The following is a 27,907-nucleotide window of genomic DNA, read 5'->3' on the forward strand; positions in this document are numbered from 1 at the left end:
CAGGGCATTTGGACGGCGGCGGCGGCGGGCCTAGACTTCGGCACGGCGAGCTTGCTGTCGGTGATAGGGAAGGCGGTACCGGTTCTCCCTTTCTGCGCTGGGTCCTGCCCTGACTGGGTGCCTATATCAGTTTTTTGGGTGCCCAATATAAGGTCGTGGGCTGGCTTTGGGCCTAAAACAGAGCCCAATGGTTGGGCTTGAGTTCTCCACATATTTGGATTTGGGACCCTAGAGGTGTTTTGGATACTTGCTTGCTTAAATGTGCTCTTCTTATTACTTTGGGTGTGTTGTGCTTACGTGCAGGCAGATTGCTCATTGCTATATCTATAAAAGATCTCTATATAATCACGCTGTGAGTACCACAATTGCGTGCCTGGCGAGCAGTGTTAATTGTGCTGGGACGAACATAGTTTTGAGTTATCTACCGATCTCTTGCATGCCCGAATTACAGATTCTGATGGTTTGGTCTCCAAATCTCAAGATCGTGGCAATGGTCTCATTGTTGGTAATTATCTTGAGGAGGCTGAGAATTTATCTTCAGTTTTCTGGTAGTTTCTCTATAAGTGATTCAGAGCAATATTTTATTGTACATGAACTTCCTGTTGGTGTAGTACATCTTCTGGTTTGTTCTAGCTTAGCTCTAGCTTCAAGCCGTCTATGACTTGTGTCTGCTCCCAAGGTTTTTCGGGATGCCATTCTAAACGATTGTAATCTTTAAAAGTTTCAATGAATTCACTTTTCAAAAATGGTTCTGAATTTTGTTTTTATTTAAAGTTTTGAAAGATTCAAAAAAGGGTTTATGTAATTCTCTTCAAAGAGGGTTTGTTTTTGTCTTTAAGAACATAATAGCTTTTCTTTTAAAAAAAGGAAGGAAAAAAAAAATACAAAGAACACTACAACAAAAATGGGGTATATGTATGTCTATCTATGGGCACACACAAAAAAGATCGCCCCGAGCCTCAGAAATCTCAGGACCGGCTCTGATAAGCTTAGATGATAACATATTAAAAAGGAATTGATAGTGAAAGATGACCAAGAGAACAACTTGATCCATTGATTGATCATGAATCAATCAGACTACTAGCTGCTCCCACTTTACTCCTCTTGCTTCTCTTGGTCAGTGCTCCGCCATCCAACACATTGTCTCCATTGCTCGACCTATTTCGCTTATGACTTGGTTTCTTTTGCTCACAGGTTTGTTGCTCTGTAGTTTCAGTCTGAGATATTGGTGGGATGCTTCCTTTGTCTTCGGCTTCACTCTCTTCACCGGCATTGTAAGTTTCTTCAGCTTCTTCCTCTTCTTCCTCTTCTTCATCTTCCTCAGCGTCTTCCACTTCCTCTGCAACATCTTCCTCTTTCTGCTGGAGTAATTCTATGGCGTTCTCGAGATTCTTATTAACCTTTTAGCAAACTCTTATGTCAATTACATGGGAAAAACATTTTGTGGGAACTAAACAGGAGAGGAATTAGGTAGATACAAGTCATCATCGCTTAAACCACAGTAAGGTAAAAATTTATTTAAAAAAATAATAATAATGGTAACACTCAGTAGACAAATTGTGCTCGCATAACAAACTAGCCTCAACAGTATGTCAGTATGTACATTTTGTCACCAGATTGAGGCTAAACTTAGATGTATCGCAATCAAATCGATAATTTGGAAAATCTCATTTGAGTAATCTTAAACCTGAATCTAATTACCCAAAATATATGCTCATAGACAACACTTAAAGGCAGTAGAATTTGGCCAAAAATTGTGGATTTAAAGCAGCCTGCCATACATACCTGTGGATTTTGAAGAAAGTCAGCTATGTCATGTGGACACTTTGGGCATTTCATGACGTTCTTTTGTGCTCGCAATGTTCTTCTGCCTTGGCACGTCCTCTGTTTTATTAAACTTATACCAGCAAAGGTATCTTGCAGACAAGCTTTGCAGAAGTTATGACCGGCCACATGGTGTGGTAACTGGTTCAGTCATAATCTTCTGACATTTATCACACCTAAACCCTGCATATATACCACAGTTTCTTCAGTATACACGCATCAATAGGCATGAAAATGGTAAATTAAAGGAAAAAAAAAAAAAACGAAGAAGAATGAAACAAATGTCATTACATAAGTGGTAACAATAAAAAACTGCAGGACTTAAAACATAATTCAACAGAAAGCTCGGTATACCTTTGAGAACTTTTTCTTTCGCATTCTGTTCCTGCCGTCTAACTCTCCTAATTTTCTTCCCATCTTCTAGTTCTCCCCTATCCACCAGTTGTCTGCTAAGTGGTCGAGGGTTTTTCCACATCCAGCATGCTTTTTCTGCCTGCAATGCAGAAACGACATGTTCAGTGAAATTCTTAACTCAATTCAAATGTAAATAGCTATATCAGAATAAAATAGCAATGATCAGTCTTACATCATAGTCCCAAGAAGGAGAACCCTTTGTATTTGTTATATCAATGGCAGTGTTCAACTCTGCAATATCTGGCAGAGGCCTTGGACGGTCCCCATGATCATCACTGCAGATAAATTTTCCAAGAATTAAAGGTGCAGAGAGAGAGAGAGAGAGAGAGAGAGAGAGAGAGTGTGTGTGTGTGTGTGTGTGTTTCATCATAATAACATACCTCGTCCAAGGCGCAGGTTCGTTGTCACATCTTACAAAAAGATATCTGCAAACCTTATAACCCTAAAAGAACAAAGCTCTGTCACTAAATATATTAAAAGTCAAATCTAAGTCATAATTATATATAAATCTTTCTATTGCAATGATGAGTGAGTCTTTACCTGTGTTCCATCTTTCCGCCAACATTTTTCAATCCTGTAAACCCCATCATATCGCAGTCCCACCTCTGTAGGCGCATACGAAGAGCGTGTCTCCTTGTGCGATCTGTCCAAAAGAATAACTGAGAGAGGAGAAAATGTTTGCTAAAATTTTTAAATGAATCAGCCAGAAAACTTATGCACATTAGTGTCGTAGTTCTTGAAAATTTTGTTTGGGAATGCGGACATTTTTTTACAGCCATCAACTAAATATTTCAGGTCAGTAGTTAAGTAAAAAAATGAAAATCCTCTTTTATTAGCACTTTCAAGGAGAAACAATATAACACAAGGCCAAGCAGCTTCTTGTCTTACTTAGCTGGTAGATAACAAATTTTGCCACCACTAATGGCAGAATGACTAGGGTTAATCCTTAAGGGAGTATCTGAAATGATCAAAATAGCGAGGTCCAAATACAATTCCTACAAGTTTTAATTGGGTGAGAAATTTTTTATTTTTTTTGTTACTTAATTAGAAAAGCAGACCTGCCAGTTTTCATCCACGACCGATCACTAGAAAGAGCTAGCGCGACCAACTGCCTTTTGGACTAAACAACAGAGGGTTTTGGCGACCGGCTGGTAGCACAAGAGACAAGACTAGTCACATTTGATGCAGATAGCTAGGCTTAGTAGGTTTGCGACCAGTAGCAGCCTTGCTAGCGACCGGCCACTTCGACTCGGGGGGATGAGGGCAGAACCAAAATATCAGTAACGGAAGTGATGCAAAACAACAGGCCGGAAGTATCCGTTTGTTTTAGGTCTAGTTTTGTTCACGAAATGAAATCCCTTCCTTGGCCTTTTCCTATAGGGATGGAAAATTAGAATTTCCATTAGGTTTCTATTCCCATGTTTGGTAAAGTTAAAATAACTAGAAAATCCATAATTATTGTAAAATTAATTATACGTGGGGAAATAATAAATCTCAATAGAGAATTCACTTTCTTCCACTTTTTCCCTTCCTCTAAGAAACTTTGTGTTTACCAAACATGGAAAATGAATACTTTCATTTCTTAATGCCTTAATCCACAAACTAAACGAGGTCTTCTTTGTTTTATGAGAGAGTATTCAGTTGTTTTATTTTTATATTTTTTGTGTCATTTTGGAGTTTTATTATTATGCTTAATTGCTTCTTTTTTTTTGGTCTTAATTATTCTTTTTTTTTTTTGAAAGGTGGTCTGAATTATTCTTAATTGCTTAGAATTTGCAAAACTATCTCAAGCCCCTTATTTCTTTGAATCAATAAAAATAAGGTTTTATTTTCTGAACTATCTCTATCAACTCGGCTATTTCTATGAGAATAAATGCGGCAGAAGTGCCCTACTTCCTTGAGTATTCTCATTGAGAGAATCAACAAGCTAGGTTTAAGGTTTTTCTTTTGAGTAAAATCTTTATATGGTACCTGAACTATCACGAAATACACTTTTTGGTACCTACAAAATTTTTAGGAAGTCTAGTGGTACCTGTATTATCCCTCCGCTAGCCATTTTAGTATTTCCGTCAATTATTCCGTTAAAGTATGGGTAAAATCGTAAAACACATATTTTTTATATTTCTTTTACAAATTTTTGATTAAACTAAATTAAAATAAATTAAACTAGGTTAAAAAAAAAGACATAGTATTGAATTTAGTGAATATCTAGATTTACCTACCATCTCCATTGATTAATCCGATTAATTGTTCGAGAAAAAAGTTATCTCATTAGTTGACCCAAATTAATATATATGAAGTTTTCATAAAAAAGAAACTAGACAAAACCAAGAGTACTTAAATTAATTGCCCCAAATATCCCGAGAACAGTGAAGAATAAATTGGGTATTATTCTTTTTTTTTTTTATGTGTCAAATTTTTTTTTTAATTATAGATATTCAATATATTAAATTCAATAATTTCTAAATATGAATGAAAGACTATTTTACCCACATGAGTGTCACATGATCGCCACATAGGCATTTTTAACGGAATAATAGACGGAGGTGTCTGGATCCAAAATGAGCATTTTGGCCTGACAAGGCACGTCTTGGAGAAATTGAGCCAATGTCAGTGGCTCAAGCTATATATTGTCGACAAGTTCGAAATATATATTTAGAGGCTAAATAAAGCCTACTATGGAAGCATGGAAGCATGAAAAGTCAACTTTAACACATTTTCCTACTTCGGCTAGGAGAAACCGAGCTAAACAAGGAAGGAGGGGCGGAAGACTAACCAAATGAAATTCAAATGAGCTAAAACTGTCCAGATTAAATCTAGACATCTCAAGGCTAGGATCATTTCTTATGAAGAGTGCCAGAGCTAGTTTTGAGTGGAAGGCCTTCAAACAAGCAGTCCAATCTTTTGCAGAAGCAAAACTGGAAAACTGGACCTGTAAGAGGTCCAGCAGCGTTTCCGGCCCAACCACTATATCAAAAGTTCTGAAATTTGACCAGGATGATCTACACTCATAGTGGAACATTTGTTATGAAGAAGTCACGGTCAAAATCGGAATGATTGATGGAGATATAATTGAAGGAATAAAGGAGCTGAAAGTGCTTCCTTATCTCCAAAATTCATCATTCCTTATTTCCAATTATGCCTCCTCATCTCCTTATCTCCGAAATTCATCATTCTTTATCTCCAATTATGCTTCAATATCTCCAAAAGTCATCATTTCTTATCTCCAATTAATGCTCCACTATCATTTGTTTAATGCTAAACACTTTGGCATGGTAGCCTATAAATAGAGGTTACAATGAAACACTTCAAACACAGAATTCACTCATCAATACATCTCTAAGATGATCTAAGTCTCTCTAGAGCAAACCTCTCTAAGAGCAACTCCTCTCCTTCTCTTTCTCTTATCGATGATCACACTCCTAGTCCTAGTCTTCTCAGAAGCCGACTTTCAGTGCCACCAAACCCTCTGTCAACGTACTTTGGTCCTAGTCTCCTCTGGAGCCGATTGTAGTACCACGACCACAACGGTTATGGAACCAGCCAAGAAAGGGTAACGCCCTCGCAAACCAGCCAAGCTAAAGTCACGCTTCAGCAAGTTCTCTCTACTTCCCAGTGGTTCTCGCTCTGCTCGATCTACAACATCGAGTATCGATTGTGATTTTCAAGAAGATTAGCAAAAGTCCTCACCACAAGGCATAAAGAATCCCACGACGAGGTTGGTGCTCTCCTCGTCTACAATTGCTTGAAAGAAGTCAGGTCAAGGGACATCCCCGACGACCGCACCCGAACGGTGCTGGCACGCCCGCGCAGAAAAGAGACTGTTGACCAGCTGCAACAAAATTGGAGCCAAACATTTTGGCACGCCCAGTGGGACTTACTGTGAGCTGTAAATCACACCACTATTAAGAAGTTGAGGTTAGTAAGGGGTTGTGAATCATAACGGAATAGGTGAAGTCTCTTTTGTTAATATTGACCTAAACTCTTTATTGGTGCCTAGTTCAGGTCCCTTAAGGTTAAGGGCGGTTTTTATTAACACTTGTTGAACTGTCTTCACACTTATGATCTTTCTCATCTTAGTAAGTATAGCCTATGTGAAATGGTGTCTAGAAAGGGGACAACGTTCATAACAGGTTATTGAATCCAGAAGTGCGTGCAAATGGGCCTAAACCACTATGTGGGAGTAGTTCATGCCAAAATGGATTCTGCCTCTTTTGTTCGCCCTCCCCTACCTGGCCATTTCAGTAAGGTTGCCCAAAGGATTTGAAAGAAAGTTTGTGTCTAGGCGACTATACTTGGGCCGCACGTCTAAACCTTGATTCACAGTGTCTTATTGAATTCAGCTACTTTCAATTCAGACTTCCAGAAGCCATTGGGAAGTCAAGTGCAAACCCTTATCAAAAGGTTTACGTTAATTGCCCGAAACATAAGACCTCCAGTTACAGACTGCACTCCCGTACAGACTGTCGTGGTCTTTCCGAAGAACAAGTAATCCAAAGATTTTCTCCCCACCCTCCATCGACAGAGATGTCAACTGAACGAGGAGGAAATAAACATCCTACTACTGAAGGCGAGAAAGTTCCCGCCGCACAGCCTAATCAGGCTGGCGATACGTCTAGCATCACCCAGGTAGCCGCGAGCGCAGTTACAACTATTGACTTTGTGCCTATTCTCGTTCCAGAATATGCGACCATAGAAGAGCGGCTTAATATCCTTCAACAGAATTTTGCTGCATACCGTGAGAAGATGGAAAAAGCCCTTGCGGAGGACCGTCGACGGCTTGATGAGTTCACGATCTCGGTCAAGAGGCTTGAGCTAGGGGCACAACAAACACAAGGTCAATTGGATGGCATGAACCAAAAAATGCAGAAGAACCACGAAGAGCTGTTGGTCGCAAGCAAACACATCGCTTTAGAAGTCGCGACGATTCGCAAAGAAGGATCCAACGTCGCGACCCAGGTGGCCATGCAGAAGGCTGACCTCGATCAGGCCAGAGAGGTTCTACATAAAACACTGGGAGAGCCTAGCGCCATTCTGGGCTCTCTAGGTCAATCCCCCATATCTGGCAAGTACATACCACCAAATGCTCGAGAAAAAGCAAGCGGCGGCAGTACAGCCACATCCGCTACTGCCTCATCAGTCAGAGGTAAAGAGACTACTTTGGCAACGAGTGGGAAGAACAATGCCGCGTCATCAGTCACACAAGGGACCAGGACTTTGAAAATCAATGAAGGGGCCTTTGTTGATCATAGCCCGTTTCCCTAATATGACAGCGACGGAGTTGAATACGTGCACCACGATCCACCTCCAGCAAACCATTATGGTACCGACCGGGTTGAAAGTCCAGCGAAGGTCACCGCAACCACAAAGGGTCAGCCAGTAGTAGGTTTTACGTCGCAGACATTAACCCGACACAAAATGACCCATGGAGGCGGCATATCTTTGGTTAATCAGGCTTCACAGGCACCACCGCTGACCTGGCCAGCTGATGATACAGTGGTTCACCCACCTCCTCCTGATCCAAGATATATAAGGAGAGAGGAGGTAGAAGCAATGATCAGGGCCGCGAACCAGAGGCCTACCATGCTGGAGGCCTACCAGGGGCCCTTCCCACCGCATATTACACAGACACCTTATCCTAAGGGATATAAGAACATTACGTTCTCTACTTTCTAGGGAGAGGAAGTCGAAAATATCGCGGCCCATTTGGTTAGGTTTCGAGTACAGTGTGGCCAGTACCAGAACGACGACAATCTGAAGTGTAACATCTTCGCTACTTCTTTATCGGGGTCTGCCTTCACCTGGTTCACTAAGCTGCAACCAAGATCAGTTGCAAATTGGCCCGCGATGGAGAAGCTGTTCAAGGAAACCTTCGGGACTATCGAGCCGGAAGTAGATCTGGCTTCACTCACTCAGATGGCTCAGCAGCCAATTGAATCCGCTGTCATGTACCTTCAGCGCTTTCAGATCCAGAAAGGAAAGTTGAACGTGATTCTGCCAGAGAAAGAACTGGTGAAGTTGGCAATCAAAGGCTTAGAGCCCCGCCAACGCAAAAAACATCATGGAAGCATGTTCAATTCCATGGGGGAACTGATCACAGAAGTAGGAAGTTTCGAGCACTTGCTCATGGAGATGGACGCTATGAAAAACGCCTCGAAGGGGACATACATCCCAGGAAAACGCCGAATAGTGGCTGCGCTCAGCCATCAATCCAGTCCCTTTGATCCTTACTACAAGAGTGAGGAATCTAGTACAACAGAGGCTGACGAGTCTGAAGAAGACGAGATAGCTGCGCTGGAACTCACCGGAAAAAAGGCTTCAACGCTAAAGCAACTGAAGCTGTGCAAAGAGCCAGTGAAGCTCAAGTCGGTGGTTTTCACCAAACCAGAGTTCGCAAGTTATACTTACGACGCGAACAAAGCGCATGAAATCTTGGATGAAATGATCGCCGCAAAGATGGTGAAAACCGACTTCGGCCCATTTCCCAAACCAGAGCAGCTAAGGGGGAAGAAATACTGCAAACTCCATAATATGTGGAATCATAATACAGCCGATTGTGTTAAGCTGAAGGATCAGATCCAAATGTGGTTAAATAACGGTAGTTTGCAAGTAGAGGCGCCGACAACAGCAGCAGCGTTGGTGGACCTAGATCCCTTCCCAGATACCGCCATTAACATGGTCGACGTGGCATGGGGTGAAAAAGATCAGCAGAATCAAAGTCCAGACCCCGCGGCTAAGGATTTGAAAAGGGTTGGAGACAAAGTCGTGAAGCGGGAATCCAAGACTCGTTTACCCATCGTCCTATGCTCGCGGTGCAAGGAAGAATGTGACACTCAAGCCCTGCATGAGGAAACATCCCAGACTGTCCGTTTTGGATCTCTGCCGCCAATACGGTTAGTATCATCCTCTAGAAACTTCCAACCATGCAGCCCAAGAGTACACAGTGGTTCAGAAACTCCTTCTCCAAGGGACTCAAACTTATTCAAAAAGTTGAAGACCGCGAGGGAAGAAGGGCAAGCAGATAAGCGGCAAGGGGTTTTAACCAGACCTTACATTCCGCCAGTGTCGACGTCCTCCATCAAAGAAGGGAGATGGTATACACAGAAGAAGGGCAAGGCGGTGGAGATGAGCTCTTCAAGGAAGAGAAAACTCCAGGGGAGGTTTGGAGAAGCAAAGCGAACCTTAGAAGCACTAGATCAAGGACTGATCAAACCATCACAATTACTAAAACCTCCAGAAGAGTATCAGAGACAATTGGAGGCACTGGCCTCCAAGAGATTTGTTTCCCCACAAGTTCAGAAATAGCAGCCCAAAGCATCGCACAAAGAGCAAAAGCCACGTGCCCCCAAGAGCAGTGCTCAGGAGAAGTCCCTAGTTCCCGCGAGGCAAGAACCGCCGCCAGCTCATAAAGTCAATGTTTGGCGGAGAGTATCTCGCGAAGGAAGAAATAGCAAGCATTCCATCTTTGACAGGCTGGGGGACAAAGACAATCGGTCCGCAATTGTGCAGAAAGTTCAAAGCTTGGTGGTCGCTCTCCCAGAGGAAGTGCCAGCGACAAAACAAATTTTAGAGTCACTAAACCAGGTTCCCATGGTACAGGAGCACGAACAAGCCAAGGCGGTGATCCCCGCAGAGGAATCATTGGTTGCTTTCATGGTTAAACGGCTCAACGCCGATATCCCAGCAGATGAACCCAAGCTCAATCTTGATGAACGAAATAGAAATGGTGGATACCTCTTGCAATATGGTTTATGTGCTCCCTGCTAAGTATGCCTTACCAGTCGCTGCACAGGAATGCGTAGAAGCTGACGTGATTGGAGAACAGCAGTTGCAGATCACTTCAGCCGCAACAACGCAGGTGAAAGAAGCAGTGTTCCTTGAGACTGAAGATGCTAACAGCAAGGGTTTCTTCATGAGCTTCACAAGACCCACACCCGCCATGGTGCAACACATGCGACCTTTGTATATCACAGCAGAAATTAATGGGACTAAGGTCAGCAAGATAATGGTTAATACCGGCGCGGCTGTGAATGTCATTACTACCAGAACCATGCATCTGCTAGGGATCAAGAAAGAGAAGATCCAATCCACGTCCCTTACACTAAAGAACTTCGCAGGGACTGTGACCAAAACATTGGGTTTGATTTTCCTACGAGTCAAGGTGGGTCCAGCAGAAGGGGTTTACGCTTTCTTTGTTACAGATTGCTATGCGGCATATAATGCAATTCTGGGCCGCGACTGGATCCACAGGAGTTATTGTGTCCCATCCACCCTTCATCAGGAGATGATCATGTGGGACAGAGTCGCAGACAAGGAGGAAATTGTTAAAGCAGACCCGCGAGCTTTTTCGGTGTCCACCAGCTACGTGGACGCAAGGTATTACCTAGAACCAATCTCTCCTTTACAAGTCGGTGGTATTGATGATAAGGGCCGCCCCACAGGGGTGACGACCTCTGAATTGGCACAATGGGGGCTCGCGGTCGTAAAAAACGACCTCGAAAGGCTTGGATATGCGATGCCATCTCCAAATGTTAATTAATGGATCACGAACTCATGGAGGAAGAGGTAGAGGCCTTGCATTCCTTGTACGAGAGGCTATCCTCATTCATGGTGGAAAAAGAGGCCTATGATCGAGTCGCGACCTTAGAAATTGTTAATGAAGAGGTCACGGACCAAGAAGAGGAGGAAGAAGATTCAGCTTGCTCCAGCGGCATTGGATGACACACCTCCGAAGGTTAGAGACCCTACTGAAAAGGTCAATCTGGGAACAACTGATGAGCCTATAGAAGTGGCTATCAGCACTTACTTAGAGCCTAGCGAGAAACAAAGGCTTGTCGAATTATTGCTGGAATTCAAGGACTGCTTCGCGGAAAAATATGAGGACATGCCAGGCCTATCACCAGACTTGGTATGCCACCAACTACCAACGTTGCCTGATAAGAGGCCTTTGAAGCAAGAGCCGCGAAGAATGAACTCGGAGACCCAAGTTCTGGTAAAAGAGGAAGTCGAAAAGATGCACAAGTCGGGCATTATCAGGGTAGCCAAGTACAATCAGTGGCTGTCCAATATAGTGCATGTTCGCAAGAAGAATGGCAAGATGAGGATCTGCGTGGATTACAGAGACCTTAATTTGGCTACACCTAAAGACGTCTACCCCATGCCTGTTGCGGACATGTTGGTAGACGCAATTGCAAGGCATGAACTGTTGTCTTTCATGGACGGCACAGCGGGATATCACCAGATTCCGGTCGTGGAAGAAGATAGACACAAGACCGCATTCCGCTGCCCTGGATTCACGGGAGTTTTTGAATATGTGGTCATGCCTTTTGGATTGAAGAATGCCGGAGCAACATATCAGAGAGTCATGAACCTGATCTTCCACGACATACTTGGGAAGATCTTAGAAGTTTACATTGATGACGTCGTCGTGAAGTCTAAGAAGAGTGGAGATCACTTCACGGATCTCAGAAAAGTTTTCAAGCGCATGCGGCTACACAAGCTCAAGATGAATCCCGCCAAGTGCGTTTTTGGAGTTCAGGCAGGCGATTTCCTGGGATTCATTATTGTCCATCAAAGGGGCATTGAGGCCCCTGAGGATAAGGCAAACGCGGTCATCAACGCATCTCCCCCGCCAGTGTTCTAAAAAACGGCCGCCCAGGCTGCCTAGGCGGCGCCTAGGCGCTGGGCGGCAAGAGACCGAGGCGAGTAAGGGGTAATCGGCGGCCTTAGGCGGAGAGAATTTAGGCGGCCGCCTAGGCGGCCTGGGCGCCCGTCTGGGCGGTCTGGGAGGTTCGGGCGTCTAGGCGGTTTTCCCTAAACACCGAAAGCATTCGATCCCAAATTAGACCGCAGCTTTCGCTCTGCTTCACTCCTCCACCGCAGCTCTTCTCCACGCTTCCACCGCAGCTCCCCCGAGCCACCGAAGCTCCATTGCGCCCTTCCTCAGACTTCCTTTACTCTCCCCACCGCGCCTCTGCTCCACGTTTCCACTGCAGCTTCCCCACAAGCCACCCCTAGCTTCCCCAAAATGAAGATCTTGAAATCTAAGAAATATGAGAGAGACTGTGGAGGGTGGTGGCTATTGGTTTTGCGCAAGAGAGGAAGAAAAGATCATAATGAACACTGCTATTTGTTGAGAGAGAGAGAGAGAAGAGAGAGAGAGACATGGCTGCTGTTTGTCGAGAGAGAGAGACGATGGAAGGGCAAGTGGCTGCATACTTTTAACTCTCTAAGCATAATTGAATATGTTAGGCGTGTAGTTCCAAAAATATATATATATATATATATATAATTATATATATATGTTAGGCGTGTCATACACTCATACCCAAGGCTTCCATGTTTCCTATATTAATTATATCAATAGTCAATGAGCTGTTGGAGATTGGAGATAGAGAGGGAGAGGGGGAGGAAGTGAGGAACATAGATAACTTTATTTTTTTTGTCTTTCATGTTTCCTCTTTTTTTTTTGTCTTCCACTCTTCCCAATGTTTCCCTTTTAATTCATTGGTTATAAAAAATAAAAAAAATCCTATATAACTATATTTTATTTTTTATAAGTTATAATAAGTCTTCATATATTCATTTAAAGGGCTATATATACTCTTATATACATTTTTATATGATATAAAAATAAATAAAAATTAAAAAATACAAAACCGCCTAGGCGCCGCCTAGGCACCCGCCTAGCCGCCTGGGCGCTCCTCCCCAACCCACCGCCCGACTAGCGCCTAGCGATTTTTCGAACCTTGTCCCCCGCGAACGAAGAAAGAATTACAGCGACTACTGGGTAAGATCAACTTTTTGCGACGATTCATTTCTAACTCTGCGGGCAAAATCCATCCGTTTTTCCCACTGCTGAAGTTGCAAGGACAGAACGAGTGTGTGGGAACCCAAACATCAAGAGGCTTTCGACAAAATCAAGGCCTATTTGGCGAGCCCACCAGTGCTTGTTCCTCCCAGAGCTGGATTTCCATTAAAGATGTATGCTTCAGCAGCTGAGGCTTCCATTGGCAGCCTCCTCTCTCAGGATGATGAAAAGGGTGTCGAACATGCCATCTTTTACCTCAGTAGGACACTCACAGATTGCGAAACAAGGTACACTCCAATGGAAAAGCTGTGTCTTACATTATACTTCTCAGCATGCAAGTTGCGGCATTACATGTTGTCCTTTACTACTTGCATCATTGCTCAAACCGATCTAGTCAAGTATATGCTATCGCGACCTATCCTGAGAGGCCGTATTGGCAAGTGGGTGCTCGCCTTATCAGAATTCTCACTACAGTATGTCCCACAGAAAGCAGTAAAGGGGCAAGCCATCGCGGACTTTCTGGCACATCACCCTATGCTGGATGTCCCCGCGGTTAGAGATTTAGAGGTCGCTGCCACAACTTTAGATCGCCCAGATTTGGTGTGCGTACCAGAGTACGCTGTACTGCATCAAGGCACAGTCTCACTCCAGCCCTGGGTGTTATATTTTGACCGGTCAAGAACAGATACACTAGCAGGAGCAGGAATTGCACTGGAGAATCGGGCTGGAGATCACTTTTCGTACTCATTCCAGTTGGAGTTTCGATGTACCAACAACCAGGCAGAATATGAGGCCTTAATCATAGGCCTAGAAGTACTGCTGGAAATGGGAATCAGAGATGTACAAATACTTGGCGATTCTCTTTTGGTTATCAATCAGTTGTGCAATGAGTTCAGATGCAATAGCTTCACGTTGGTCCCTTATTGGAACAGGGCATTAGAACTGTTGGACCAATTTGATAACGTACATCTTGAGTACATTCCTCGCGAACGAAATTTTGCCGCAAACGAGTTGGCCCAGCTGGCAACAGGGGTAACATTGAGATATGGCGTGCGGGAGAGAATCCTTAAAGTCGAGCATCGCACGCTTCCTTCATGGATGGCGAGAAGAGATCCTCCAAACGATACCTCAGTCGCGACCCTGGAATCCATTGACGTGGATTGGCGCATCCCTTTGATCAATTATCTCAAGCATCCTGATCAGACCACGGATAGAAGGATTCGCTATCTTGCCCTCAACTACTTCCTCAGAGGTGATGAACTTCGCAGACGAGGAGAAGATAGCGTGGATTTCAGATGTGTTTATGGCCACTAAGCGAAACAACTCATGCGCGAAGTTCATTCTGGCATTTGTGGCGCCCACCAAGCAGGTCCAAAGATGCGATGGTTGCTCAGACGACATGGATATTTTTGGCCCAGTATCTTGAAGGATTGTATCGCGTTCGCTAAAGGTTGTTTGGACTGCCAAGCTCATGGGCCGGTCCAGCATGTTCCTAATATTCCAATGCAGCCCATTATACAGCCTTGGCCCGTAAGAGGATGGGCGCTGGATATAATTGGGATGATTCACCCAAATTCATCACTTCAACACAAGTTCATCATCGTCGCGACTGATTTCTTTACAAAGTGTGTTGAAGCAGAACCTTTGAAGGAAGCATCTGGTGGCACGTTGCGACAATTCCTATTCAGAAACATCATCTGCAGATTTAGGATCCCAGAAGTTTTTGTTTCGGACCGGGGGGCAGCTTTCATGGGTGGTGAAGTTGATAAACTGGCAAGAGAATGGGGAATACAGTTCATCCATTCCAGTCCATATTATGCTCAGTCTAACGGTCAAGCGGAGGCCAGCAACAAGATCGTTATCAATTTGCTGAAGAAAATGTTGGAAGTTAATCCACGACAGTGGCATGAGACACTTTATGAAACTCTTTGGGCCTACCGCACCTCTAAGCGGAATCCCACCGCGACAACACCTTATGCTTTGATGTTTGGCCATGATGCAATTCTGCCGTTGGAAGTCAACATCCAATCATTACGAGTTCAAGAGCAACATCATCTCATTGGAGAAGAGTACGTTCAGGCTATGTGGCAGGAACATGAAGACCTTAGCGAAAAGCGCTTGGAGGCTTTAGATAACTTGGTCATGGAAAAGCAACGAGTCGCTCGCGTCTATGACAAGCGGACGCGGGGAAGGAGTTACAGAGAATGAGAGTTGGTTTGGAAAGCCCGTTCTCCCACTTGGCGAAAAATTAGATGGTCGCGGCAAATGGACTCCAAGATGGGAAGGCCCGTACATCATCTATAAAATCTTAGAGAAAGGAGCTTTTCATCTCAAGGACCTGGATGGAGATGTCCATCATAACCCTATCAATGGGAGATACTTGAAGAAATACTTTCCCAATGTCTGGAACTCGGAGGAGTCGTAGACAGTTTATTCGCATAAGACATGGGGGACAATTCTAGTATTCCTACACTCGCAAAGCCCATTCATGAAGGCCTGTTTTTGAGGCCCATAATCATTTCTTCACTATGCCTAGCAACACTAGGGGGGCAACACTATACAATACTAAGCCCATTTAGCCTAACAAAAAAAAAATTCGTTAACTTTGTTTTAGGTTTTATATTCATATTTCGGTTTTTTGGTTTATCTTTGTTCTTTATTTCATTGGTTGTTTGTTTATTATTAGAGTCAAAATGAATTTTGGGTAAATATCTTCTTCATCATAGGGCGCATCCAATGGGATGTGAGGTCTAGTTTGGATACGAGAAGTGCTGACAAAGGGTCTCGTCCCCTGTCAATCAAGTGAGCTGAGCTCCGCCAAAATCGTTCCTCTCTTCACCTGGTCATGTTTCAAAGGAGTTACCAAAAGGAGAAGAGAAATATTCCTAAAGTCCAAAACGTTTTTTTCTTGTATGTTGCGTTGTTGCGTCACTTTATGTGTTGTTCTTGTTTTTATTTTGACTGTCTATGACGAGTTTATATCTCCAAAATTATGGCTACAAAAAAAAAAAATAATAAATAAATTTAAAAAAAAAAAAAAAAAAAGTCATAAATACAACTCTTAGGGGGCAATTCTAAGTGTTCCTACACTCGCAAAGCTACTAAGCCGAGTCAGCGGCTCCAGAAACTTTTTCCAGCTTTGCCCTCGCAGGAAAGGCTGAGCTCAAGGGAAATGTGAGAGCCACCACCGTGACCGCCACCTCCATCGGAAGTAGTCTTCATGTTGCCAAAGATGTCCTCACCATGCACGGGAAACAGTGAAAGGGTTTCAATCTCCTGGTGATCTTCTCCTCTTTGTTCCATGAAAGTTTGTTCTACATTCATGTCAAAGAAAGTAGAACTAGTTCCCCCTCCAGCTGAGATTGAACAATCCCTAGCACTCTTCTCCATGTTCATGGATCCATAACCGCCATAGTTCCCCATCTGCCCGTTAAAAGCAATCATCACACCAGCAGAAGAAGCAGAAGCAGAAGCAGGTGCAGATAAATTGGTAACATTGTCATCACCAACAAGCCCATATCTTTGCATGGGAACATGAACATCCGAAGTGGACCTCTTCTTCTGCTTCTCCCGATCCCTTTGGTTCACGAACCAAAAATAGACGTTCTTGAAATCGATCTTGCCGTACCATTTCAGCTGGAGATAGATCCTCTGAACCTGCTCTACAGTTGGGGACCTAACTCCCTTATTGTAGAAAAGCTCCTTGAGGATTCTTATCTGATCTGTAGTGGGAGTCCACCTGCTCCGCCTACAAAGCATGTTAGCACTACTCCCGACTGCTTTGTTGCTTCCTCCATCCTCGGTTGGTTGCTGGGTTTGTGGTTCCATTGGTGAAAGGTTGAGAGAATGCGAGAATTGAAGAATGGTGATGACAAGTAATTAAGAAAGATTGTTGTTGATGAAATGGTTTTTGGAGTGGAGATTTGGGTTTATAATGTGGAGGAAGATATAGGCATGCAAATATCCACCCTTGGATGAAGCTCAATTTCAAAACCGATGTCAGTAAATCGAGATTAGTGATTCCAAATCTCGGGAAAAAAGGGACTAGCAACATGTGAGGAGCGGTTTTTGAGGAGTTAGCTATTATTAGAGGATTAATAGCATGTGAGGAGACCGAACGGTTTTCGAGGAGGTAACTGTTCTATTAACGAGATTATTTTTTCACGACCGTTGTTTTTCAACCAGTGATTAGTGCCTTAAATCTCGGAAAAGAATGAGTTATTGGCGCTAAGAGTTTTGAGTTGGGAGCCAGCAAGTGGATCCAAAAGATACATATTTTCTCAAAACCCTCGCCGCGAGGCTCTTTTTGACGCGGAGCATATTTTAAAAGTTCATATTATTTTCAATATACAACTTTGGGGGCCTATATTTGGGGCCTTGTGAGACACAATTATTGGCTTCTCACGGATATTTGGACATCAGGATAGAAAAATATTATTGTATTCATAAAGTGGCTTTGCGACCAAAAGCAGTACATTTATTACAAAGCCAAAAGTGGCTAGAATACAAAACAGGAATCTTCGGATTATCTTCTAAATCTTTTCTCAAGTGGAAGCAGCTATGGAATCCAATGTCGGGTTGAGCCGCGCCATTATCTCAAGGAGGGGCAGACTTCAGGGAAGGAAAAAGAGGAGTAACGAAGCCCCCGCGCCCCCTTTACATGGAAGCGGCGGAGGAATACAACATAGGCTTGGCCAACGCCATTATCCATGAGAAGGGGAGACTCCAGTGAAAGAAAATGGAGTCCCCAAGCCCCCTCAATTGAAAGAAAATGGAATCCAACGCCGGGTTGAACCGCGCCATTATCTCCTGGAGGGGCAGAGAGTGAAGGAACCGAATATCAGCTTGAGTCTCTGCACCCCCTCTAGCCTTGGTAACCACCATTAGTTGGACGTGAAGTATAGGAACAGCCATTCTGTAGCTTGAACCCATTCTTTCAAAGAGTCCATCCCTTCTCATCCCTCTAAGATTCTATCAAGAAGAGAAAGGGGAAGAAGGAGGTGAGAACCAAAGCCCCTTCCATCTGGAGGGCACAACACGGGCCGGGTCCAGAAGGAAGGAAACAGAGGAGGAAAGATGAACCACAGAGTGGCCTTCTTCCCTTTCTCCATTTCGCTCCGCGTGTGGGAATCTAACAAAGATGATCTCACATGATCGTGGATCCCACACTCGGAGCCCTCTCGCGTTTCTAAACCAATCTGAAACCTGGCATTGTTGTTGCATAATTCCAGAAGGACGAAACAAGGGGTTGCCTAAGATTACGCCATAAAGCCTAAAATTTAGAGGCTAAAGGTCATTTAATGAGGGGAAGATTTGTGAAGAAGGAGAAAAAGAAGCAAGGACTGAAAGGCCATTTCTTGAATATTTCAGAAAAGTTGTTGTGAGTATTCCCTTCCCGAAATACAACTATTTATAGGGACTTCAGGCAAATCCCCACCTTTGGATGAAGCTCAATTTCAAAACCGATGTCAGTAAATCGAGATTAGTGATTCCAAATCTAGGGAGAAAAGGGACTAATAGCATGTGAAGAGACCGAACGGTTATCGAGGAGGTAACTGTTCTATTCACGAGATTATTTTTTCACGACCGTTGTTTTTCAACGAGTGATTAATGCCTTAAATCTCGGGAAAAAAAGGGACTAGCAGCATGTGAGGAGCTGTTTTTGAGGAGTTAGCTATTATTAAAGGATTAATAGCATGTGAGGAGACCGAACGGTTTTCGAGGGGGCCTACAGAGATTGGCCCGCAAAGCTCAATTTCAAGCAAAGTTCCTCCACGCGGAGGTTCGCTGCAATAGCACTAACTTCGACCTGAGTGGTCCGTTCTCTGAGATGGGCCAGGTTGCGGCCCATTTCTTCAGAAGCAGCCAGAGGTTTATCGAGTTGGGCTTCTTCTGTAGCAATCGCGTTTTCAACAAAGGCTAAACCGGTATGGAGGTCCTCGATCCGAAGTTTGAAGTCAGACCTTTGGATTTGTAGTTCCCGCAGGCGGTTGGTTCGCTAATTTAAAATACCGCGAGAGATGTCCATTTCTCGAGAGAGGCTATTCAAAGCCTCTCGAGTGTCGTGAGCCTGTGCGTTCGCAGCCGGTTGACGTTGGCGGGCCTCACCAAGTTTATTCAACAGATCGTCAATGGCACTAAATTGCTGCAGGGTCAATGCCTTCTCCTGGCAAAGATACCTTAGGGCTTCCAAGACTCGCGGGAGGATGTCAGTCTCCAATACCTGAGGACCCAGATGTTCGTGAAGCACCATCTTAGCCTCATCCACAGCAGAATGAGGAGTTACCTCTAACACCCTCATCAATCTCTCGAATCTGGTGGGAGGAGGAGGAGGCGGCGGAGGTGCCACAGGATCACGAACCACCAATGCAAAAGGGTGGACAGCTTCCTCAGTTTCTTCATCTTCAATAGGTTGGTCTGTCCCTTTAGCCGCGGGAGAATCTGGAAACTCAACTCGCGGCTCACCATGGGCAAGTGGAGCAGATTCTAGCACAGGGCCCTCGGTTTCGACGGTTGTCTCATTTATTCGCGAGACTTGGGGGGCACCACCACCGTCAGTATCATTTTCCATCTCTGGGGCGACTGTCCGGCCGATAGGACCCTCAGCGTTTGTAGCCACCTCCTCGGTACAAACAGAATCCTGGTTAGATTCAGAAATGTCAGAGAGCGGGGTTGGATCTAAAGGGAAATGGAAAGTATTGGCCAAACAGTGGCTTACCTCTCGAGCTGTTGGGTCAATATCTGGTACATGGTCACCAAGAGGAAGAGGCCCCGCCTCATTCACCTCTTGAACCTCTAGTGCCGCGAGAATCTCTGTCGTCATCAGTTCCTCATAAGCGGCAGAAGTCTCAGAGTGGCTTTCCACACTTTCATCCTCCGAGGAGTCGTCATCAGAGATCGTTATTAGAATGGTAGGACCTTGCAGATGCTCTGTAGATGTAAGAGATGGAAGAGGTGCCACGGGGTTAGTTGATGCTTGAACTAGCGAATTGGCTCTTCTGCAGCGGCTGAGGATCCAGCCTCTCAGAGTGGCTTTCCACACTTTCATCCTCCGAGGAGTCGTCATCAGAGATCGTTATTGAATGGTAGGACCTTGCAGATGCTCTGTAGATGTAAGAGATGGAAGAGGTGCCACGGGGTTAGTTGATGCTTGAACTAGCGAGAGAATTGGCTCTTCTGCAGCGGCTGAGGATCCAGCCTCGCTCAGGCAAGAGGGATCAGTGGTCCTCTGACGGACCTGTCAAAAGATACATAATGAAGATCCTGCCCAGATTCTAAAATTTAAATAAAATAAAACAGGGCCAGAGCTTACCAGCCGCATTGACAGAGGCTCGTCATCCTCAAAGTCCTCTTCAGCGATTTGGGCGCGACCGCGTTTGCAAGTATGAGCAGCAATTACCTGCACAGAAGAGGAATCACAACTCAGAAAATAGAAGGGGTCTGGAAAGCCAAATGTGCAAAGTCAGAATTAGTCTGGGGCAGTTTACCTCAGCAAGGCTCACATCGTCATCATCAGAGGACTCCCCCTCAGGAGGCTCCTCGGCTACTGCCTTCTGTTTCCCGGCCTGAGTATAGGCTACCCTGCTCCAGGTGGTACGCTAAAAATAAAACAAATGCACTTAGCAATAAGGATTGATACTCAAGCCAAGGAAAAGGAATGGTGAAGAAAGACAAAAACATACTGTTGCCCTAGGCTCGTGGATTTGTATCCCTGGACGCGATGAGCGAGAAGGTAGAATAGGTCGCGGGGGTTGTGCTGCAGGGTTGGAGAAGCGCTCAAGAATCTTACGGTCCTCCGGACCAGGACTACTCATGCCACGAAAGATCAGGACGAAGAGTTTGTCATGTGGCAGGTCCTAACAGTTCACTGACACTTCTTTCCACCAATCAGCATAGTCATCATCGACATCGTTGAGGGGGTATAGCGCTCTGACCCAAGGGGGAATCATTATCAAAGTAAACTGACTCTGAAAGGGGGTAGACCCAGGCGGGGCTAATCTCCGCCAAGAGGTGTAGTAATTGGCAGAATCAACCAGAGGCCAGGGTACCAACTGGGCCAACCCAAATTGACGAGCGAAGTGGTTAGGGGCATAGAGCTCATAACTTACGCGGTCGGTGGCAAGACGAATATCCAAGCAGGAGATGGCGCGACGAAAGGCCAGGAGGGCTCTTTCGCTATGATCCCGTCCACTGGGCAGAAAGCCATCGTCAAGGGGAGGAGGGAAACTCCTAGAAAGGACTATTTTTGGGTCCGGCATCTCTCCCAGCAAGTACAAGTAAATAAAACACTCGGAGTAGGGAGGAGCTCGATACTTTACGTTGCGGCAAAGCCAGTTCCCCAAAAGGGAATCAACTAGAGGTTCCTTTGGAATATCACCGCGACAGAAGTGAGGGAAATAAATCTGCAGCCAAAAGGCAAGGATCCAAAAGGGGCCACTAATGTCAGTATCAAATGGGCGCATTACGGCTCTATAAAGGGAGCGATATAATGCACCCAATACAGGTTGCCCAAGGCCAACGCAAATACCATTGTAGAGAGCAGTGGCCAGAGAATTCCAGGGCCCAGTAGGTTTGTTGGAAGAAGTGCAAAAGATAAATTTGCAAAGCCAGACTTCCAGGAATGCGATACCTCCTGTATGGTCACGCTGGGTACAGTAATTGTCGCGCCAGAATGGGTAGGATCTGCTGTGATGCCCTCGACTAGCCATATCCATTCTCAAAGAAAATTGAATGCCATCAAACTGACCATGCACATAGGGGTCAAAGTCAATGGGCAACCCCGTGATGGTAAGAACATCCAGCAGAGTTATGCTCATCTGCCCAAACTGGAAATCAAATGTATTGCTGGAGGTGTTCCAGAAGCAAAGAGCGGCGGCTAGCGGTGCAGGGCTAGTATTATGGGGAAGACAGAAGCATAGATCGATGGTTTGGGTGATACCCACAGCATCCCATCGGGCCAAATCTCTCGCTCGGACCTCCTGATACCAAACCTTTTCCTCGGGAGCGACGGTAGGCCAGAAGCCCACTTTCCTCCTTGGTCCCCAACTGCTAAAATCACCAGCACCTGCCGAAGAGCCGCTATGGGACGGCGGATGGGAAACCCATAATAAGCCATAGCATCATCTGGCAAACGATCGCGAGGTGTGGGACCCAGACTCGCTTGACTATCGTCGCCACCAAAGCCCATCAGTCGACTTCTCTCCTCTCCGGTCTGACTTCTACATCGAACACTCATGTTAGTCCGCCAGGTGAATGCAGCTTTCTCAGTGATTTCATCTGCCTGATCGATAACGAATGGTTTCTTGGATGCCATTTCTAGGTTGTGAGGAATACTCTACATTACACCTTGATTTATAGCTCAGATATTTCTGGAGATTAATTTATTAGCTGGGCCAGTGAGTGGCCCTAGTTGATAATTAATGAATCATTATTCCATCTTGAGAATTGCATTTAAGGCGACAGTGAAGATACTTCTCCATTACACCTTGATTTATAGCTCAGATCTTTCTGGAGATTAATTTATTAGTTGGGCCAGTGAGTGGCCCTAGTTGATAATTAATGAATCATTATTCCATCTTGAGAACCGCATTTAAGGCGACAGTGAAGATACTTCTCCATTACACCTTGATTTATAGCTCAGATCTTTCGGGAGATTAATTTATTAGCTGGGCCAGTGAGTGGCCCTAGTTGATAATTAATGAATCATTATTTCATCTTGAGAATCGAATTTAAGACGACAGTGAAGATATTCCACCTTTTCCTACCACCGCAGGGCCAGCATAGTGGCCTGATGTTTTTTAAATAAAACATGATTAAAACCGATGCGGTTTTAGATGCTAAAGTTGCAGCAAATATGGTGGTTTCACTTGGTCACACGTCATGATGTCGATAACCATGATCCAATCATCCTCTTCGGCATAAGACTCGCGAAGGATTAAATGACAGCAAACAGTTTGCTATTCTGCGTCTTATTTCGCCAAGTACTATAGGCCATGATCTAGCCAGGAAAGCGGCTCCAACACCTACATTTGAGAAAATCAACAGAGAGCCAGCAAACAAGGCAGATACTTGTTGCTATACACATGGCGAAGCTACCACCAAGGAAGAAAAGGATCCTCATTCGCGATTAAAAGCAGTCTCCTTCGCATGTGGGGCACGCTAAAGTTCTGATCTCCTACAACCTGCCCAAGTTTCGCCAGATCCATGGGGGGCAATAAAGTTGGCAAAGGAAGCGTCAGTTCATGACAAAGGCAATTCAGTAGTGGCATTCAAGCTTTATGGCCTATTTAGAGGCCTATATGGAAATAGTCAAGCCAATACAAGTGGCTTTGGAGCAACAACATTATAAGAGTAGTGTTGATTCAAGACCTCTTCAGTCAAGACGAAGACCTTTGACTTCGAGGTCTGGGGGGCAATGTTTGGACCCAAAATGAGCATTTTGGCCTGACAAGGCACGTCTTGGAGAAATTGAGCCAATGTCAGTGGCTCAAGCTATATATTGTCGACAAGTTCGAAATATATATTTAGAGGCTAAATAAAGCCTACTATGGAAGCATGGAAGCATGGAAGCATGAAAAGTCAACTTTAGCACATTTTCCTACTTCGGCTAGGAGAAACCTAGCTAAACAAGGAAGGAGGGGCGGAAGACTAACCAAATGAAATTCAAATGAGCTAAAACTGTCCAGATTAAATCTAGACATCTCAAGGATCATTTCTTATGAAGAGTGTCAGAGCTAGTTTTGAGTGGAAGGCCTTCAAACAAGCAGTCCAATCTTTTGCAGAAGCAAAACTGGAAAACTGGACCTGTAAGAGGTCCAGCAGCGTTTCCGGCCCAACCACTATATCAAAAGTTCTGAAATTTGACCAGGATGATCTACACTCATAGTGGAACATTTGTTATGAAGAAGTCACGGTCAAAATCGGAATGATTGATGGAGATATAATTGAAGGAATAAAGGAGCCGAAAGTGCTTCCTTATCTCCAAAATTCATCATTCCTTATTTCCAATTATGCCTCCTCATCTCCTTATCTCCGAAATTCATCATTCTTTATCTCCAATTATGCTTCAATATCTCCAAAATTCATCATTTCTTATCTCCAATTAATGCTCCACTATCATTTGTTTAATGCTAAACACTTTGGCATGGTAGCCTATAAATAGAGGTTACAATGAAACACTTCAAACACAGAATTCACTCATCAATACATCTCTAAGATGATCTAAGTCTCTCTAGAGCAAACCTCTCTAAGAGCAACTCCTCTCCTTCTCTTTCTCTTACCGGTGATCACACTCCTAGTCCTAGTCTTCTCAGAAGCCGACTTTCAGTGCCACCAAACCCTCTGTCAACGTACTTCGGTCCTAGTCTCCTCAGGAGCCGATTGTAGTACCACAACCACAACGGTTATGGAACCAGCCAAGAAAGGGTAACGCCCTCGCAAACCAGCCAAGCTAAAGTCACGCTTCAGCAAGTTCTCTCTACTTCCCAGTGGTTCTCGCTCTGCTCGATCTACAACATTGAGTATCGATTGTGATTTTCAAGAAGATTAACAAAAGTCCTCACCACAAGGCATAAAGAATCCCACGACGAGGTTGGTGCTCTCCTCGTCTACAATTGCTTGAAAGAAGTCAGGTCAAGGGACATCCCCGACGACCGCACCCGAACGGTGCTGGCACGCCCGCGCAGAAAAGAGACTGTTGACCAGCTGCAACAAAATTGGAGCCAAACAGGAGGTACTATAAGGGCTAACTGAGGGATTGTACAAGTACCACTAGTCTCCCTAAAAATTTATAGGTACCAAAAAGTGCATTTCGTGATAATTCGGGTTCTATATGAGGATTTGACCCTTTTCTTTTTTCCTAAACTATCTCTATCAACTTGGCTATTTCTATGAGAATAAACAAAGTTTTTTTTTTTTTGGGGGGGAGGGGGGGGGGGGGTGTGAATGGGGGGTTCTGTCCGGTTATCTCCTTGTTCGTAGTCATCTGAATGTAGAGAATCAATGAGAACTAGGGTTTCATATATTGTTCGTGTTTGACGTTTAACCCCCTTTCTGCAGTATCAAAAAGTTACTTAATATATCATACTTCAGTCATGAACAGCATACACAAAAGGAATAAGTATTTTCATTCGATCGAGAGAGAGCGCGCCAATTAAGAAAAGAAATTCACCTCACTACTCGAACAGGATAACCATTTAGGCAACTTAGCCTGAGTGACTGATTAAGCTTTGTGAACGTCTGATCTTTACTGTGTTGCTTGTTGGTACGCTTGTTTCCACTCAAATCCTTGCCACCACTGGACAGTGCAGCCAAAGAATAAAGATTAGTAAACAAAAATGGTGAACTGAGAGGCCTTAGTTTTGAGACGATGATTCTAATACCTCCCGGTGTAAATGAACCATTCACCGTTATCTTCATCGTCTATGTACCCTCCTGAGAGAACCACTGATTGGGCACCATACTTGCACTGCCCAGAAATCCCGGAAACCGTAGGGCGATGAATACCCCATTGTCTACATTCAATCCTATGCCCCCAAGTCTCCCCCACCGCCACACCCTTATTCTTCTCAGGGTCATATTCAGAGGTAATGGGCCCAAAATGATCCGGAGGTGATGTCACAAAGATCCTTCCACTTGAGGCATTAGCTTTCCCAGGCTTCTTGGCTCGCTCGGTTGTAAATGCTTTGTCCGGACGGTCCTGGTTTCGAATGCGATGAGCCAACTGAGGTAGGTACTCCCCTGAGCCGCTGCGTTGTAATGCCTTGGCAATACGAATGCTTCCCACAAGATTAGAGTTGATTCTCAGAGTGGAGGGAATCGATTGGCGGCAATTTGCACATGTAAGTTTACCCTGCGCCACCCATTTCTCAAAGCATTTGAGGCAGAAGTTGTGCCCGCAAGGTGTCTGAAACAAGAACACAGTGAATTAAATACTGTCAACACAATCATAAATGTACATTACAATTTTAGGGTTCACCAATCGCGATCCGGCTCCTCTAAAGTGAGGAAAGTATGAATTTACTTCAATTTCATAAAATTTGGACTCTCTGTCTAATCTAACGGTCATGACAATTGACACTTCACTCTTCCACTAATTTTTAATTTTTTGCCTAAACCCCAACTTGCCGTTAACTATCGTTAACTTAATTCCAGCAAAAAAAAAAATAGAGTTAAACCCCTTCACGTATCTTTCTTCTTCTATGCGTAGTCTTAACCCCAAATTCACTTACTAAGTGGCTGGTTCTCTGTGCTAGCTTTCATGGAAACTCGCCCACATAATAACCAAAAGAGGAAAAACAAAAGACAGAATTCAACTAGAAATCCCTCCAGAAGTGATGATTTGATTTGACAAACTTCATCACAGGTTGTCAAATTCGCTTATGCATTTTCTAAGGCACTTTCAGCGAGAAACCTTTCAATTCTCGATGAGAGGGATATTGGATTTGATTTAATGGGGTCTGAAACATGCAGACCTGCAATTTTACTCTAGACTGAAACATACAGACCACGAAATCAATTATAAGTTTCCTACTTGATGGTTAATCCATCAATTTCACCACGTTTCAATCCAAACTCACTTTGTGATCCTATTTAATTGAATACTAATAACAAGACAAAACTGAATATATGAAATCTATCGTAAGCTATATATCATATATGCTTCTTAAGTGCTTTATGATTACTATCTTTGGAATCGAACCTTGCATCTGAATTTTGCTTGTGATTATTTGATTAGGTATAGTTTTGAATTTTACACAAGTGCAAGAAGTGATTCCATGGTTAGTGACGCAGCCATTGAAGCAAAGACAAATAGAAAAGGAAGCTCAAAGAATGAACTTGACGTAGAGGAGAAATAACTAGGGTTTAGACAAACAATTAAAAATTGGTAGAAGAGTGATGTGTCAATTGTCAGAACCGTTAGATTAAATAGAGAGTCCAGATTTTATGCAATTGAAGTAAATTCACACCATCCTCACTTTAGAGGAGCCGAATCCAATCGAATCCACCTTCTTCACCCTATTCCTGATTCTAGGGTTCACCTTCCCCCTATTGTAATTTCACATTTCTCACTTTGTACTATAGATCTACCGCGCATCATTTAAAGATCCATCTCTAAAATTATCATTGTGATCTACCAATTTATCACTAATTAAACAATACCAATCACATGTTGGTTTGATTGATATCTAATAATTATGAATTGTATACACAATTAGTGCCACTAATTAAAAACAAAAACATATGAAATGAAGAATCAAAACTAGCTAGCGTTACTACAATTTAATAGAAAAATTAATTAACACCAGAGTCGAACCAAGTCTGGTGGACTAACCGTAACAGGCCTCTCCGGAAGTTCGAAGCAAATTGAACAGGTTAAGCTCTTCATGAGAATATCGAGGGCATCATTACGACCGCCGTTGGTCATCTTCACACGGTTGTTGCCGTCGCCATCGGACGGTGCTTAAACATTTTTTGACATCAGCTCCTGCCGTTTCTTCGCCTTCTCAACCTCACTCAACGACTCATCGGCCTCCAGAGCTCGGATGGCCGCCACCAGATCGCCGGAGCTTCCGGCTCCTCAGGCACCGACCGAAGCAGTCGGAGAAGTGCAGTCAGGACACTGCCACACCAGAGCGTCGGCTGAGGTTTCGGGGCGGACGGAGAGGCAAGTCAGGTGCCAGGGTGAGGCGCACGTGGTGCAACACAACAAGTCCTCCGGCGACGGCTTTTGGTTGCACACCATGCAGAGGCCGTCGGAGTTGCAGGGAAGGCCGGTGATGACGTCAGACATTTTCGGGATCGTGAGAGAAAGAAACAGAGAGGGGTGAGAGATTTCGTGACTGGTATTGACTTGTGTTG

General features: G+C 44.2%; 1 pseudogene; it reads right to left on the bottom strand.

Moving 5' to 3' along the window:
• Positions 1-990: 990 nt before the first annotated feature.
• Positions 991-27,907, bottom strand: LOC133740784 (E3 ubiquitin-protein ligase ORTHRUS 2-like; annotated as a pseudogene).

This window comes from Rosa rugosa, chromosome 3 (assembly GCF_958449725.1).
Source record: "Rosa rugosa chromosome 3, drRosRugo1.1, whole genome shotgun sequence".
Taxonomy (NCBI): Eukaryota; Viridiplantae; Streptophyta; class Magnoliopsida; order Rosales; family Rosaceae; genus Rosa; species Rosa rugosa.